The sequence below is a fragment of the Lissotriton helveticus genome, chromosome 9, assembly GCF_964261635.1.
Source record: "Lissotriton helveticus chromosome 9, aLisHel1.1, whole genome shotgun sequence".
Taxonomy (NCBI): Eukaryota; Metazoa; Chordata; class Amphibia; order Caudata; family Salamandridae; genus Lissotriton; species Lissotriton helveticus.
In genome coordinates this window covers 821,049,079-821,067,363 of record NC_136070.1, presented here as the reverse complement: position 1 = coordinate 821,067,363, position 18,285 = coordinate 821,049,079, and the positions used below count along the sequence as shown (strand labels likewise).

The 18,285-nt window shown below is 46.3% G+C and overlaps 1 protein-coding gene across 2 annotated transcripts in view; it reads right to left on the bottom strand.

Moving 5' to 3' along the window:
* LOC144781907 (protein jagged-2-like) overlaps positions 1-18,285 on the bottom strand; it is a 672,332-nt gene that overhangs the window by 389,921 nt on the left and 264,126 nt on the right. The gene's annotated exons all lie outside the window — the stretch shown is intronic.

The window sequence follows — 18,285 nt, the reverse complement described above, 5'->3', positions numbered from 1 at the left end:
TATGAAGGGATAACCAACCCCTGGCAAATCTATATGCAGAAAGCGGTGGAAACATTGGATCTGGCGACACAGACTTGGGGTCAAGAGGACATAAACTACCCGACTATCAAAAATGCACTCAACAAACACATTTTCCAACTGTCACGTAAAACAGACGTAGTACATTACGAAATGGTAGTAGGTCATTCTGGGCTGACCGCAACATATATGGAGCATAAAACACAGCTAAGCATTGGGGAGGAAGGCTCTAAAAAAATATTCAGTGTGCAAGACTAGTGCCCCTTCCAATCAAAGAATTAAATCCTGGGTGGAAATCCCTTGATCTTATAACCAACTGTAGAATTTGCAATTTCAAAACAGGATCCCTGCTACACTTGATGCGCTGTTGCCCCGGCCTGTTAGAGTGTCGTCAGAAGCTGCTAAATAGGGCTGGGAATAGTTTGCGAAGTAGCGCTACGCAAAGTTATGTTATGTTATGTTATGTTATCCCGGGGTTTTATATAGCGTACGGCTACTCAGAAGAGTGTCCCGACGCTTTGAATTGCACACAAACTTCGCACTACACGAGCTACGCGTAGCACTACGCGAACTGCATAGTACCCTGTTCGCACTGTGCAAGATGCCGTTTTCAATGATTGCACAGTGCGGACAAGCATCCGTCACGGTGCAATCATTGAAAACGGCATCTTGCACAGTGCGAGCTGTAGTTTTCTGCAGCTCGAGTAGATTTTTTACTCGAGCGGCAGCTTTCTCAACGCGGACTGGTAGTTTCTCATCGCGAGCGGTCGCGAGCATACACGACCACTCGCAATGAGATACCTGACCTCCCGGCGTTGAGAATCTCGCCGGGAGGTTTATTTTCCACACTCGTGATCGGCAACTTGATGTTGCTGATCTCGAACGAGGAAAGATTCTCGCCGGGATGTCATTTTGCTTGCTCGCAGTCGCCAACTTGATGTTGAGGACCGCGAGCCATCAAAAAATGACTGCTGCACTACGCTACGCGTGTTTGCACTGTGCTACGTGCAGTTCGCGTAGTGCAAAGTAGCGCAAACTTCGCAAACTAGGCGAGGGTAGCGTAGTGCTTTGCCCAGGGTTACCGCTAAAGCCAATGTGGCTATGCAAAGAAGTTCAGACAGTGAAAGAAGCAGCTTTGGTTCTATTCTCTTGCACCGTACCGACAGACTTGGACAGATTTGGGAGATATATGGAAGAGCTGTGCAGCAAACTTTTTGAAGAAGAAGGTCCTGACAACACCGGAGGAGTCTTGTTTAGCAGCAAGCCATTGAAGAGAAAACAGATTTGTTGTTAATTTGTCTAAAACATAGTTTCAAACGACACATGGAACTCTAACTCAACCGTGTTTATACAATGGTTTTTAATACAAACAGTATTTTCCTCACAACTGCAATTGGTTAGAAAATTATGTGAACTTTTTTAGGCGTAAGATATACTGTGAAGGATTTTAAGGAATCGTGTTTTTCATTTCTTATTGATTTAAGATAAATTGCAAATGGTTTTAACTAATTGTGCAATTAAACTTTTCATTCATTTATATGCTATTTATTACCATTGTTGAGGGAGTGGAGGGGCATCATGACCCACTTGAGGCTTCATCTCTTGTGAGCCACAGCCATTCTCTACACTCAACAATAGGGTAAGAAACTGGGTTATTAGGTGGGAGAGTTAATTGCCACCCTCAAGTAATAATCACAACCCTTGTCAGGATGAACCATTAAAGTCACTAAATAAACCTGAGCTCAGCCCCCTTGGTAGCTATGGCAGAGAGCAGCCAAACTTAACTTTGAGGAAGTGTGTAGAGTATTTATGCAGTATCAAAATAGTAATAGAATCAAAATGCAAAACAAGAGAAAAATACCAAACTGAATCAGAAAAATACAGTAACATTCAATAAATAAAATGATACCAAAATGTCAAAAATCCAATAATGGGAACCAGAGATATGTATTTGTATGGTTTTAACTAGAACTAGCGACATGAATCACAAAGTACCAATGATAGTCAATGGTTATAATATAGCAGAATTTAGGAGCAATTACGCTGACCGTGATGGAGTGCATTAGATACACTAAACATGTTCACTTCGGTCAAAGATTTTACCTTCTGACTTTAGTTGTTTAAGTCCAAATCCATCACAGGGGTACTCTTCTAAAGACTTCAGGGAGGCAAAGAGACTCAGTGGATTCAGGCAGAATCCAGACGAGGTCTCATTGCCACTGATCAGCTGAGCAGCTGCAGGGAAGGCCCCTTGTAGCTTGTATCACTGTAACTTGACCAGGAGGTCAGTCTTATGACCATTGGAGTCCACTTCTTTGTCAAGAACATAGGAGAGATTGCAGGTCCTGTGCTCCAGTTCTCTTCTCAGGTTATAGACAACTGGTTCAATCTGCTTCTGATCTTCCTCAGGACCACAAGTTTTCTTAATAGGGCAATAGGGTGTCTGGAGATGACCATTTATGACTGGCATGAGCTAGTGGGTAAGAATGACCACAGGGCCCACCCTAATCAATGGGATAAAAGTTCCCAGGGCGAACCATACTCATTTTGATTATTTATTAGATGACAGCAGTCTTCGGACACACTAAATTTGGGCTTTGAGGGTCCGGGGGAGTGTACTATGGTAATCCTATTGTCTTCTCATATCTAACACCAACATTGAGTTTGAGGCAGTCCCTGTACCACCTAGAAATCTAGAGACAGAAGCCTGGAAGAAAAACACGGCTTATCAGCAACCATTCAGTGGATACACAAGATTTGTTTTGGCTTCCAACTCTTGCCCTTTAAAGTGTGCCCCAAGTAAGATATGTAAAACCCTAGCAGGCCTGTCAAGCAGGTTTTAACATTCGAGCAAGAATTGAAACTATGTGATATAAACAAGAAGCCCTCTGTGATTGGGGTTGATATGGCAGCAGGGACAAAAGAAGTTTGCAGGCCTTGGTGCTAGCTACATCTGCATGTGATAATGTAGGCTTCTTTGAAGTTAATCATGTTCCTAGGCCCAGCCACAGTCCATCCTGTCAGGCGCCACAACAACACCTCCACACGCCCAAGTCCTTTTATCCCTCCCCTGAGAGCAGGTTCACACCTCATTCACACCTATTCAAATGCTAATTACAGGCTGGCAGAAGGGGCTGAGCCACATGCAAATTAGCTTCCAGTGGTGTCATGTAGGGAAAAGATACCTTTCTAAATGTACCTTTCCCTTAATAGTTATAAGAAATTGATGTTACCATTAAATTCCACTTGAAATAACTTGTAATAAAAGTCATTGAGTTATTTATTTAGCTGCTTCCAACCCAAAATTAGCACTATAAGATGTAATAATGCAACTCAGCATTTTCTTATGGAGAAGCCATTGCTACAGTGAAAATAGCTTTTGACTTTTTCACTGCAAGGACATATGAATCTGTGAACTTTTGAATGTCTAACTTTTAAATGGCATGCACAATGCCTTATGGGCAATAAGGTCTACTTAGGGGTGACTTATTAAAATTTAAAAGGAAGGTTTTGATGTGACAAAAATGGTTTATCTTGACCAATCAAATTGACAGTTTAACACTGCAAAGCCAGGCTACAATAGGACGACTAGAGAAAGGTTTGCAGGCTCAGTACAGTGGGTGGCAATATGGGTGCTGCAGCCCACAGTGACATTTAATCTACTGGCCCTGAACACACTCTGTACAGTACACATGGTACTTATAGGCAAGTTAAATATGCCGATCAGGTGTATACTAATTTCAACATGCTAAAAGGGGGAGCACAAGCACTTTACTATTGGTTAACAGGAGTAAAGTGCGCAGTTATATAACCAACAAAAATAGGGTACAGCAAAACAGCAAAAGATTCAAGTTACCCTGCTGTGAGGACAGATTTCCAACAAATCGTAACTAATGCTCCACAGTCTACAGCATTTACCACAGTTGTTCATTATGAGAACCAATCCAAGTAATCTCTTCTAAGAAGAAAAATGGGTCTCTGTGATGTTGTTGTTTTTAATTTATTTTGGAAAATTCACATAAAAAATAGTGACATTGCAGAGTGTACACATACACACAAATACAGGTGAATTTGCCTAGATCTCTTCAGCAACTGGTCTGTTCAGCACACATTCACATTTTCTTTCCATTTACCACTTCATACAGCATGGAGTAAAGGGAAATCCCACTTTAGCCACTGGCTATCTTTTTTGTGATTTATGCTATTTTTGCCCCTGCACATTTACTTAAATGTTAGTCCACTTAGGCCCCAAAGCTAGTGGTTCAATCCCTGCTTTAATTTAATGTTTTTTATTTATTTTTGCAATGGGTAATTTTTTACTTTTATTTTGCAAACATACGCATGCCACCTTTAAACCCCAATATTTTTACTTGTTATTAGTTTTAAACTTTTCAACTGCATGTTAGGAAAGGGTGCGTGGCCCGCCACCGCAGAAGGAAGACATGGTCTAGAGCTGCCCCGCTCCTCCGACCTAAGATCCTGGGCCACCTAGCTGAAAGCCCACATTGCCGAACCCTGTAGACGCACACAGGTGAGGCTACAATATACAGTGACCACCGCACCTACCTGGAGACGGCAAAGAGATATTGACATGCCCGGGCTGGACAGGAGCCGTGGAGCTTGGGAAGTGTTGCAGCGCGCCCAGCCGTGGCCCAGTGGTGTACAACGAAGGACATTCCCCCCGCCCCCCGGCTTAGGATGGTGACTGGTGAGGGGCGAGAGATGGGCCTCCTCCCCCTCCTCCTATTGATATAATCAGATGTCAGATGGGGAGCGCAAAGGTGAGCAGGGCCCACAGAAACGACCGTGACAGTGGTCGGAGTAGGGCTTTAGAGGCTTGGGGCCTTCAGCAACACAGGCCTCCCAAGGGGTGAGACCGCATGTGTGGACGCTCGTGCAGCTACTCTAGCCGAAAGGTGTGGACTAACGTGATGAAGTGTCCCTCCCCCCTACCGGACGTTCTGTACTAGCTTGGTAACAGACTGACTTGCAATTGAAGGCTGACCAGATCGGAGGGGCAGCGTTGGTGGAGAATGTGTGCATGCCCCAGATCTCACAGACTGGTTGTTATCCTGCCACTGGATCGGGTCCCTGTGCTGGGAAGCTAGGCTACAACGGATGAAAGCTCAATGTGGGTGAACTAGCAGTGACATCCAAAAATATCCCCCAATAAGATTAAGATTGCTCGTGTCCCCCCCTCCATGCTGACATTGTTGGCATCACTGGCTGGGGGTGGGGGGGTGACACAGGTCCGCATCAGAGATGAGGAGGTGACTGTTGGCAAAAAACAACCTACTGTGCCTGGATTGAGATGCAATTCCCTTAGAAATCCCTTAATAAATGAAATGCAATACAAGGTCAGGACACCCACTTCGAACCCACTGAGAGCCCGGAACACTGAATGAGGCAATATCTGACAGCTAATGCAGCCCACCTGGGATACCAATATTACACTCTTGGATGATCCAAGAGCAAACCCGGAGGTCTACTACTTGCCTTGGACTGCGAAGTAGCGCATGAGAATGTGACACACCCACTATATCAGTGGAATCAGTGCTTCCCCCGGCCTCGACTGCTCGTGCCACCCTGGTGAATGGTAGAAGCACTAAGCCTACGGGTAAGATGGGCCCATGTGCAACCCCAAAGAGCGACCCTCCCCCATTTAGCCTACATCACAGCAAAAGCGCCAAAATGAGGAGACGGATGAGGGCACTCGACCAGGGGAATACTCGGGCAACAGAAGACTAGATCCTAAAAGCACTGGGGAGTCGCAGCCTGTCGCAAAACTGGCTCCTGTTGATGCCAAGCTGGACCAAATCCTGACTGCAATTGCAGAAACCTGGGAAGACCTCAGAGTCAGGGTGGATGCCATCGCAGTGGAGCTCAGCCTGCTCGAAGACAATCAAAAGAAACATGCTGCATGGGTAATGCAGACTGAAATCACTCTTGGAGCGATCCAACCCCCTACACCACGAACTTGAAAAAACCACGTCTGTCTCGTGCCGATGAAGGTTTAACTGACCAGAGTACCTCCCATTTTGTTGCTAGCCATACCAATGCTCCTCCTCTACCTTGCCTCACCTCCTATACTCAATCCCTGGTATCACACACTATTCGTTCCAATAACGGGAGTGATGACCATCCTACCAACCCTAACAACCAGGCAAGATTAAATGCTCACCCCTTAGGCCCTGGATCTTCCAATCTCATGGCCAGGAACCTTGTTGATGCTTCCTATACATTGAACAGTAACAGACACTCACCCTCACCATCACTACACACTTCACCACCCTCTACTCTTCCTAACTCCACTTTGCCTCTCCCTTTTCCCACTCCATAGTCTGATCCCTATCTCAAGTATGACCCTATCTCCCTATGTAACCCGTGCCAATGGTCCTACCCAACCCTCTACTAACCCTACCATGGCTGAACCTATCCTACGTGCGCAAGCTCCTCCTGTGAATAAGTGCTTGAACAATCAAGGCCTTGAGAAGAAGATTGATGACCTCAAGCATGATATATCAGTAGTCAAAGAGTTGGCGCAAAGCATTCTGCAGTTCTCCTTGAAGATGGAGAAAAGTAGGGTTTCACCTCGCGCAGAGGTATGATATCTACAATTCACTGAAGCTGTACTCTACCAAAGACATTACTTCATTCTGCTCCTATCTTAGCTCCAGCTGGAGTTCGAGGCCTCTGCCTAACCACCACTCTCGGCCCCACAGACTCCTACCTCAGTTATCTGATGAAGACATTTTTGCTCTGCTTGGGACCTACACTGAATCAAAGACGGTCTCCCAACCCAACTTTACTCTCAACATCCCCCCAATCATTGCTAACCCTGACAGGGAACAGAGCCTTAATCTCAGAAAGTTAAACATAGAGAACCTACTTCACATAAACACCTCAACTCAAAAAATGGTCACTTCCAACCGGCATATCAACGTGTTGGAGATCAGCTTTGAAACACACAGCTGATATTTCTGATCTCATCATTGCGTATAATTTGGACCTTCTGATCATCACTGAAACCTGGCTCAATGATACTTCCTCCCCAATTTTTGACATCTTAATCCCTCCCGACTACTCTATTCTCAGAAGTGATTACCTGGATAAAACAGGAAGGGTCATTGCCTGCATTAATTGCTCCAACCTCACAGTAAAACAATCCTCTTGTACTGTTTTATCCACCTGTGAACAGCTAGTCTCTGAAATCTGGAAGAAAGGCAAGAAGATATGTGTGCTGCACTCTATATATCACCTTCCGGGTCACAATCTAGTCTTCACAGAGCAAATCATGGAGGTCATCAGCTCGAGCTCGATCAACTCTGCCACATATTCCTCTGAGACTAAACCTTCATTGGAATGACACAAATTATCCAATAGGCCATTCCTTTAGGGCCTTCCTCTCTGACCTCAATTTCTCACAGCTCTGTAAAGGCCCTACTCACAATAAAGGCGCCACTCTAGACCTCATAATTGCCAAAGACAACTTCATACAAAGAGGAGAAATCCTACCCTTTGACTGGTCAGATCACTTTCAAATTCCCTTCATCATCTTAGACAAGGGACTGGGTTGACAGGGGCAACCCCTTGAAGCGAAACATATGACTCGCAATATGAGGGACCTCGACATGAACATGATAACCTCAATCACCAAAAATAGACTACAGCCCCCCTCTAATTTGACCAACCTTGACGATGTTTCTGAGCACTACTTTAACACTTTTTCTAACATTCTTAACTCTGTTGCTCAGAAACAGCTCAAAAGGATCCCAGTCAAACTCTCTAAACCATAGTTGAATGGTGACTTAAAGGATGAACAGTGCAATCTAAGACTCTCTGGAGAAACTCGCCTTCCACCACAAAGCTCTCTCAACTGAGGAAAGTGAGAAGTGTTTACAACAAACACATACGCTTGGCAAAAATTGAATACTTAAGATCTCAACTAGATGGAGCCCCAAATAGACCAAAAAAACTCTTCAAAATCATTAAGGAGCAATCTAAGCAATCTTCTAAGCAGAGCTCTCCTCCTTTATCCATGCTACCTAGTGGTGATGATTTTACAGCTCACTTCGCTAAAAAAACAATAAAAATAGAGCTGGAGCTATTACCCACCGCCCCAACATTGTTATCCAAAATACCACCTGCAGGATCAGGGCAGGGGGCAGAATCCATGACAATATACCACCCGCCTTTGGGCAACTCGCTCAAAAACAACGCCTCTTGGAGCAGTTTTCGCCTACCAGACTGCACAGAGATAATTCGCAACATGGCATCCATCAAACCCTCCAACCACATTGGTGATCCTCTACCCGCCAAGCTCTATAAAGATTTAATCTTAGCCATTCTCCCTCTTTGGTCCAGGATCATTCATGAATCCCTCTTACAGGGAAAGATTCTGGACTGCCAAAAAGGTGGGCAAGTTACTCCCATTCCTAGAAAGCCCAATGCAGACATTTCAGATCCTAACAACTTCCGACCTATCACCAGCAGCATGGCTCTAGCAAAATTGCTTGAACAATGCATTCATTCGCAGCTCTGCAAACATATTGAGAAATATCAACTCCTGGATCCTCACCAGTCAGGATTCAGAGCAGGACACAGAACTGAAATGGCACTAACTCACATCGTTGATGACGTCGTGAAAGCCCTTGACCAAAATGTCCCTTGTCTCCTGATCCTTCGAGACCTGTCCTCAGCCTTCAATACCATCAAACATGAAGTCTTGATTGATCTCCTACAACATAGGATGGGATTGTCGGGCCCGGTCCTAAATTGGTTTGCCTCCTTCCTCCACAACAGCATGCAAAGGATCATGCCCTACCTTCCAGTACCCCTGTCCTGATTGGAGTCCCCGAAGGTTCTACGCTCCCCCCCACTCTCTTCAATCCATTTATGGAGCCTCTTGCAATCATTCTGAACAGAGCCAACATTCAATACCACATGTATGTGGATGACACGCAATTGTACCTGAAGATCTCATCGCAGGAGGACATTAAAACTTTAAATTCTGCACTTGCCCAAACTCAGCAATCGCTAGCCTAGAACCATCTCTTACTAAATACACTCAAAACGGAATTTCTTTTGATCACCCAACCTAATCACTGAGCTCCTACCCTTGACTGGATTAAACACCTAACTGTTCTGAACTGCACACCTCACGTTGTAGACTCTGCCAATTTTCACTCAACACACTGAAGAAAATCAAACCATTCCTTTACCCTGAAGACCTCAGGCCGGCAGTCCAATCCCTGACTATCCCTAGATTGGAATATGGACTGCTGACCCTCACAGGACTTCCCAAATCCAGCTTGGCCCCATTCAGAGCTATCTTGAATGCTTCAACCAGGCTTTTAACGGGTTCTAGGAAATTTGATCACAGTTCACCTGACCTTTTGCACCTAAACTGTTTATGTATTGAAGCTAGAATCTGACTCAAGATTGCTTGTCTCACTCATAAAGCCATACACCACAGTACCACATACTGCCTTGAGCTATCAGGCTCTAGCCAGAACCTCAGATGCACGTCCACCCTTCTTTTGAAACCTCCAAGATTCTAAAAGAAAAGATCGTACAACCGTGTGTTCATCGGTCTTGCTCCGAGAATCTGGAACTCCTTGCCATCCGAGATCAGATCAAATCCTTCCACTACTTCCTTTAAAAAACTGGTCAAAAGACTACTAATGAACGAACGTTAATCACACTGATCATGCACGTGTGTTTTGTTAATAACATAAATCGTGAAGTATTCTCACTGATGTTCTATATGTTTGTACCTTATTTTTGCATTCTTTTTGTTCCAGTCCTTGATAGCTGCTTTAACTGCATCAACTGTTGGTTTTTGCTCAATCCCTCTTTGTTAATATTCCTTAATGCTCATCGCACATCTTGGTTCATTCTATTTTATGATGTTTTACTCGGAGCACTCTATGGCGCCTCTGAAACACCCTACTCTTTACTCTTGAATGTTTTCCCACATGTTGTACCTTCACTTACCTACTTTATGCTTTGTATAATGGCTGAAGACAACTCTGTACAGCGCTCTGATAGCCCTTTGGGTCTTGTTCACACTCTATAAAACTTTTCAAATAAATAAGTAAAATAAACCAACGGTGACCAAGCTCGAAGGTAAAATCAAGGACCTAGCAACGAAGGTACAAGAGTTGGAACACAGAGCGGAATACTCACATGGAAGATCATCATAATACCATCTACATAGTAGGCTTCCCGGAGGGAGCACAAGTAACAGATTCAGTGATTCTCTTCAAAACATGGCTGGTGAGCAAGGTATCATCCGCTGGACTATTGCCTCACTACTTGGTTGAACAGGTACACTAAGTACCAGCGAAACGCCTGCTGCCGGGAGCACCACCACACCTGATAGTGGACATACTGATGAACTATAAAGGCAAAACAGTTATACTGCAAGCGGTGCATACTGGGAGCCCCATCATACACAACAACGTCAACATATTTATCTTCCCGGACTATACATTGGAAGTACAAAGGCACAGGGCCTCCTCCCTGGGCATTAAGAAGCGGCTATGGTTTGTTGACCTCACATATTTGTTATTATTTCCAGTCAGGCTAAAGTTAATAGTGAACTACACCAGCTACTTCTTCACAGAGCCTGCATACGCTTGGGATTGGGTGGAACAGCGTTGATATGAGTCCCATCGCCTCCCTCACCACATACCATGATCGCAGAGAACACCAAGAGACTGACAATGATGTGGATGAGGAGGTGGAGCTGTGGCCATTATAAGAGCCCTGACCCCAGCATAGGCTCAAGAACAGCAGTTGCAGGCAGTGTCACTTGCTAACAACATATGGCTGGAGAATATCCTCACCAGAGCAAACTCAGTAGGAGATGCAGTTCGAAACAGGTTCAAACATATCTGATGGAAGCAATGTCTCAGAGAACATGCGTTCACACCTGCCCCTACCTTCCTTCCCTGTGCTCATGGCGACAACTTACCTGATCCAGTGTCCAGTACACTGGTTACTATTGAAAAGCTGGCGCGTAATGCACCCACATACTAAAAATTACTACTCACCACCGCACGATCTTAATATGAGACTTAACCATATTGTCTGCCATCATAACATGCACCTGAAAGTCACGAGGGTGAAATATCTAGGGAGGACCATAACCTATCAGACCATAACCCTTATTACTCCACATAACATGGGGCACGTAGATCCCCTCAGTGCCAACATGGCGTTTGCAACTGGCCACATTGGAGGATACAGTGTTTTGGGACTCAATTCACACTTCACTCATGCACTACTTCACAGAAAACTGGGGCATGGCTGATTCTAAACTGACAGAAATGAAGGTGGTTTTCCTAAGCCACTGCATTTATACAGGTGTGGCCGTGCTAGATTCACTACACCAAGATTTGCTTAAATTAGAGTCCTCACTTGGAGCCCTGTAAGGTACTGCAAGAGATGATTCTACTCAGAAATTTACCCCAAGTGCAGTGCACCAACAATGTGCCACCCTTTTTGAATCATTGCGATGCATAGATTATAGGACATACCAGGCCAGAAAGTATGCGGATGGTGATAAACTTGTTAGCGTGGCTATTAAACAGAACAGTTGCGACCAGTCTCATTACTGCTATACAAGTGTCCCTGACACAACTAGATGTTAACCAGGTAGAAATGCATGCAGTTACTTCCCATTACTGGTCGCTCTATGACCCCTCCTCAGTAGATCGTCAAACTTCGATCCGCAGATTTCTTAGATCATGTGAGACATTAGGGGAGCCGCAAAATGTAAGACCCTGGGGCTGGATGGCTTAACTGTTGAGTTTTACAAAGCATAGTAGGCCCTTCTAGTCCCCAAACAACTGGAGGTGTACAATGCCGCACTCACCGCTGGGCAGCTATCCCCTTCACTTAGGGGAGCTTTTCTGTTTTCCCTCCCCAAGCCAGAGAGAGATCACCTAGAATTGACATCCAACTGGCCCCTATCCATGTGAGGGATGGGCAACAGGATATTGAGTAAGATCATTGTGGTGTGGTTGCTGGAACATCTCCTGCATTTGGTACACCCGGACAAAATGGGGTTACTCCAGGCATTCTATCACCTTCAATATCCGTAGACTCTATCAAGTGTTGGAGCATGCGCCTGCGAGATGGCCTTTCATGTCAGCAGGGGCACACTTCAAGGCTGTCTCCCATACTGTTTGCCCTGGCATTGGAACCACTAGCACAGAGGATCTGACAGGAAGAGCAGACCTAGGAGATACCAATAGAAGGTGGCACTCACATGGTTTGATTATTTGTGAACGACATGTTTATATATGTATGAGACATATGGGGTGGAATAGAAGTCAATAGATGCCACAACAACCAGTCTGGCGGAATTCCACACTACCTCAGGACTGGGAGTGAACTGATGAAAGACCTGCCTATTGCCACTCCATCTAGATTGCCCACAGCAAAATGTTGTGACTGCTGAAAGCTCCCTTCATTGGGAGTTGCACTCATTCAGGTATTTGGGCATTAACATCTATCGCACTACTCGTGATCACCTAGATAAGAACCAGCTAAGGCCATTGTTGCACTCCACCCACAAATTACGTTCTGATGTACACTTCCACTGTCTTTACAGGGAAGGGTAACTCTCTTAAAAATTGTGGTACTCCCTAGTCTTTTATACTATTTCTACAACCTGCCAGTAACTATCTCTCGCAGTACCTTTTGTATGCTACATGCAATGTTAGGAAGTTTTCTGTGGAATAAAGGGAGGCGGTGCATAGCACTGCCTCAACAGCAGCTTCCAGTAGAAAGGGGAGGCTGCAGTTCTCCAAATTTCGAACATTATTATTTGGCAGCACAACTACAGTGGCCAGCCCACTGGTTAGCGGGCAGGCATCTGGAAGAACTGGGAGTGGCTCCTGCAGTCTGGGTGCAGAGACTTGTGAGCAAAGCCCTCCTACCGCAGGGACCGCCAGACCAACAACTTGCTACCCGAAGCTAATAGCAATTAACAGAGGAGTTTACGCCACATGTCGGACATGCCCCCATATTCGCCTGAAATATGCGTAGGTTATCTACCACCATTTAAGGAGCAGTTCGGGGACATTGGGGTAGGGTTGAAGGAGATGGCTGGGTGACCACACTGTGAAATATGTTTCAGGACAGTGCCCTGATCCTGTTTGAACAACTGCTTGACGATAGGGAACTCCCGGTGGGTCACTTCTTGGCCCATGGGCAACTGACTGCTAAACTTGGGTGACTATGGCACATCACAGATACAAAACCTGCTACTCACCGGATAGTACACACCATTCACACAGCAGGTTCAGGCCGCCAATTGATAACCGGGCTGACCCGCGCCTTTACACAACATACACAAGACCTCCTGCTCCCACTTCGTAGAATCTGGCAGGAGGGTATAGGCCTTGGGTTGATGTCGAAGGAATGGGATAGGACACTTCCCTACCCATGGAAGGTTTCCAATAATCCAGATTCCAATATATTCAAAACAACATTATGCACAGAATTTATCTTACCCCAACAAGACTCAACAGGATATTTCTTGGATCCTCTCTGAATTGCTCATGGCGTATGAGCCCGAGGCAGATATAGCACACATGTTTAGGACTGCCCCATGGTTAACGACCTGTGGCTGGTGGTTAAGAATGGATTCATTGACCTCACGGGTCACACTGACCATCAAACTATATCAAGTGTCCTGCTTGGGTTGTACAGAAAGAGGGGACTGGGAGCGCCATCGCGTGTTTCATAGATCTCACAATGCTAATTACCCGCAGACTAATAACTATGCACTGCTCGGGGTAGAACACTGGAGTGCGGCGGTCTTAAATGGGGTAGGGCAGAGGCACCGGTTTTGAGGAAAGAAGAGGTGCAGGGACTGCAAAAAAAGACTAAAGCAGGTGATTGGGAAGAACTATTGAATGAACTGCAGACCCCCCAGAAGGTTGAGGAGTATGTAAATATGAGAACTGTCAACAAACCAAGGGAATGTGAGGAAGGGGCTCAAGCATCATAGGATGGCGGTGCCACACCTGCCATCACGGGGCACTCTAGACAAGACGACTGTGGGCTTGGCAATGTTGTTTATAGTTCACTGTTCTTTACTCTTTACTTCTTTGAGAGCATGTAACTCCTGTAGATGCAGAAATTGAGGAATGTTATTGCAGTACCTGTATTAACAAATTGTATTCACATTGAGAAACATATCATGCCAGCAAGAGCTGGCAGAATTGCTGTAGAGTGTAAGTGAAAAATGCCAATAATGATGGTTCCCAATTTTTTTTGCATGTTTACAACAATATATATATTTTTTTTAAACATGATAGATTTTCCATGACCAGCTTTGCACTTGTCTGTTTTTAGAAATGAAAGCAGGCCATGTGTGAAGCTCCTATACGATTTTTGAAAAATCTCTTTCAGAAGGCAACAAAAGACCATGTGGGAAGACCATTCTGTGCAAAGTAAAATATAGTTGTGCAGTGGTGCAGCGGCAGTCTCAATTTCACTAATCGAGATAGAAGCATGAGCTAGTAGAGTGTGAGACAAGAGTAGAGCAGCTCGAGCAACACAGCAAGTGCCCATGAAAAAAAGACAGATTGAGAAAAACTGGTGACATCTAAACTCTAGAGCAAAAACAGAATGACTCAGAGGACGGACACAAATGGAGAAGCTATATATAGACACAGGATACAAAAAAAGCATAATACAGCATGTTAAGGGCTGGCTTCAGACCTTCACACAGCACAGGGACAGCCTTGGTAGATACTCTCTCGATGCCAATATACCATCTGTGCTTGTGCTCTTGGACTTATCCGCAGCATTTGATACTATGTCTCACCCCAGGCTCCTTCAAAGGCTGCATGAGATTGAAATCCATGGGATTGCACTACAATTGTTCTGTGATTTCATAACCCTCAGAATTCAAACCATCACTCTGGGTGCCTATAAATCCTGCACCATGAGGCTGGACAAGGGCGTAACTCAGGGATCTTGTCCCAGCTCCACGCTTTTTAATATATATGTTGCTCCACTTGCCAAGACTGTCAAAGGTTTCGGATTCTAAGTACTATCCTATGCTGATGATATGCAGCTAATAATTTCCTTTGACAAAGACCTGGCCAAAGTGAAAGAACGCTTCTCGCCGGGATAAAAGCAGTCGCTGCCTAGATGACATAGAATTGCCTGTATTTGAATGAATTGATAACCAAGATTATGCTGCTTGGCAAGGCCCAACTGTTTTGGGCCTCTAAGTGGTGGTCTTCAGAATTAGGAGAGGCTCCTACCCCCAAACAAATATTCAAGAACCTGGGGGTCCGATTGGACCAATCCCTTACTATGAAAGAGCAGGTTCTCTCTATTATAGGCACCTGTTTACATATGATGTGCCTGTTGATGAGAGCGTTCCCCTTCCTCCCACTTTTAGCAAGGAAAACTATGGTTCAGGCTCTTACCAATAGCCGATTGGATCATGGCAACGCGTTATTGGCCTCTGCAAATGAGATGTTATTATGGAAACTACAAGTTATTCAGAACACTGCAGCATGTCTCATTTGCAATCTTCCATCTGGGGCTGCATCCTTTTCCCTTCTGCGTTCATCACATTGGTTAGCAAGCTAGAAACAATTTGTATTCAATTTGCTGCCTAACACACAACTCTCTGATAGGAAAAGATCCTAGCTATCTATCTTCGAAGCTCACTTACTTTGGCCCAGTCAAACATCTAAGATCCAGTGATAAAACTCTGCTGTCTGTTCCACGGGTCAGAAGGTCCCAGACAGGGGGCAGGTCTTTTTAATACCTAGCCCCTTTTGACTGGAATGAGTTGCCCCTTCACATTAAAATGTGAATTGATCACCTTAACTTTAGAAAATTCCTCAAGACACTGCTGTTCTAATTTAACAGTTTTCTCCCTGCCTGTGATCTGCTCTGCACCGAAATATCCCTACCAGAGTGATTTGTGTGCTATACAAATTAAACTAATAATAAGGGCAAGAGGGCAAAAGAGAAGGTGGAGGTTGAAGGATTCCTCCTACACAGTATCTCTGCGTAAAAACTCCTGGAGGTGATGACACACCATGGAGGGTGGAACCTCCATTGGCCTCACAGGGCTTCAGTCCCCCCCACCACCCCCACACCCCTGTCGTGTGTGTGTGTCAGCCTGACTAAGACAGCTTCCCTGGAACACATACTGTTGCACCCAAGTACTTCACAGGTCTTTAACTCATTCGGTGCTCATGACGAGCCCAGCCCGTCATGAGTCACAGTGGAGCTGTGCTAATGACAAGCTGGGCTCGTCATAACGGCTGCGCTCCATTCACGCGCTATTGATTCCCCGCCTGTGCGGGCGAATTAATCAGTGGGTGGAGTTGACACGAGCCCAGCTCGTCATGAGCACAGCTTCACTGTGACTCATGACGAGCTGGGCTCGTCACGAGCACCGCGGCGCCGTGCTGACCATTCCCCCCCCCCGCACCGTGGGGGAATTACCCCCGCAGCAAAGGGGTAAAAAGACCATTTACTTGCTAACGATCAATCAATCAGTCATTTGTTAAGCGCACTGCATACCCTAGAGGGCCTCAAGGCGCTGGAGGGGGCGCTACTGATAGAACAGCCAGGTCTTTAGTGTCCTCCTGAAGGTCAGCAGGTCTTGGGTCTGTCGTAGGCTCAGTAGGAGGGTGTTCCATGTCTTGGCGGCGAGGTGGAAGAAGGATCTCCTGCCGGTGGTTGTTCTTCAGATGCACGGGACGGTGGCGAGTGAGAGGTCGGCGGAGCATAGCTTGCGGTTGGGGGTGTAGAAGGAGAGCCGTCTGTTGAGGTAGGCTGGGCCGGTCTTGTGGAGTGCCTTGTGTGCGTGGATGAGGAGCTTGAAGGATATCCTCTTGTTGACGGGGAGCCAGTGCAGGTTTCTCAGGTGGGGGGTGATGTGGCCGTGTCGTGGTACATCGACGATCAGTCGTGCCGAGGCATTTTGGATGCATTGTAGTCGATTGATGAGCTTGGTCGGGGCTCCCGTGTAGAGGGTGTTTCCGTAGTCGAGTCTGCTGCTGACGAGGGCCTGGGTGACTGTCTTTCTTGTATCTTTCGGGATGCATCTGTAGATCTCGCGGAGCATGCGGAGGGTGTTGAAGCAGGAGGAGGAGACGGCATTGACTTGCTTGATCATTGGGAGCGTTGAGTCGAGGATGATTCCCAGGTTGCGTGCGTGGTTGGTGGGGGTCGGAGCTGCCCCCAGTGCTGTTGGCCTCCAGGAGTCGTTCCAGACTGACGGGTTGGAGCCGAGGATGAGAACCTCCATCTTGTCCAAGTTTAGCTTCAGACGGCTGATCTTCATCCAGTCGGCGATGGCCTTCATTCCTTCATGGAGGTTGGCTTTGGCGGTGATGGAGTCCTTGGTGAGGGAGAGGATCAGTTGAGTGTCGTCGGCGTAGGAGATTATGTTGAGGTCGTGCTGCCAGGCGACATGTGCAAACGGGGCCATGTAAATGTTGAACAGTGTCGGGCTAAGGGAGGATCCGTGGGGTACGCCGCAGATGATCTCAGAGGCTTCGGAACGGGGGGAGGCGGACGCTCCGGGTTCTGCCGGAGAGGCAGGAGGTGGTCCATTCCAGAGCCTTGTCTCGATCCCTGCGGCGTGGAAGGGTGCGCGTAGTGTGCGGTGGCAGACGGTGTCGAAGGCGGCGGAGAGGTCTAGGAGGATGAGTGCTGCAGTCTCCTCGTTGTCTAGCAGGGTCCTGATGTCGTCAGTGGCGGCGATGAGGGCGGTCTCGGTGCTGTGGTTGCTGCGGAACCCTGACTATGAAGGGTCCAGGATTCTGTTCTCTTAGAGGTATCGGGTTAGCTGTCTGTTAACGATTTTAACGAGGCTTTGTTGTGTTTTCACCCCTTCGTAGAGCCCCTGCACCTTCACTCTGCACATTGCTGGAAGAATAAGCCCCCCCCCAATATTTTCTGTAGCCTCTTCCAAAATTTGGCTCTAGTTGCGCCTCTGGTTGAACTTCATATAATTAAGTAATACATTGCTACAGAGAAAGGGTGCTGGCAAGAGCTATGAGAGTGTTCACGGCTTTGTGTTTAAGGGACATCATCCACAAGGTAAAGAGGTCACATGACATGGAGCCACCTGCAGGTGTGCAACTACTGTTGGGCTCAGAGGGCTTTAGCCCCCCTGTCAGGTTCCCTGGGATAGCTGGCTGGGCTGGAGCTACTGGCCTGACCTTCAGCCACAGCAACAAGGTGTTCCTGCGAGGACAGTTGGAG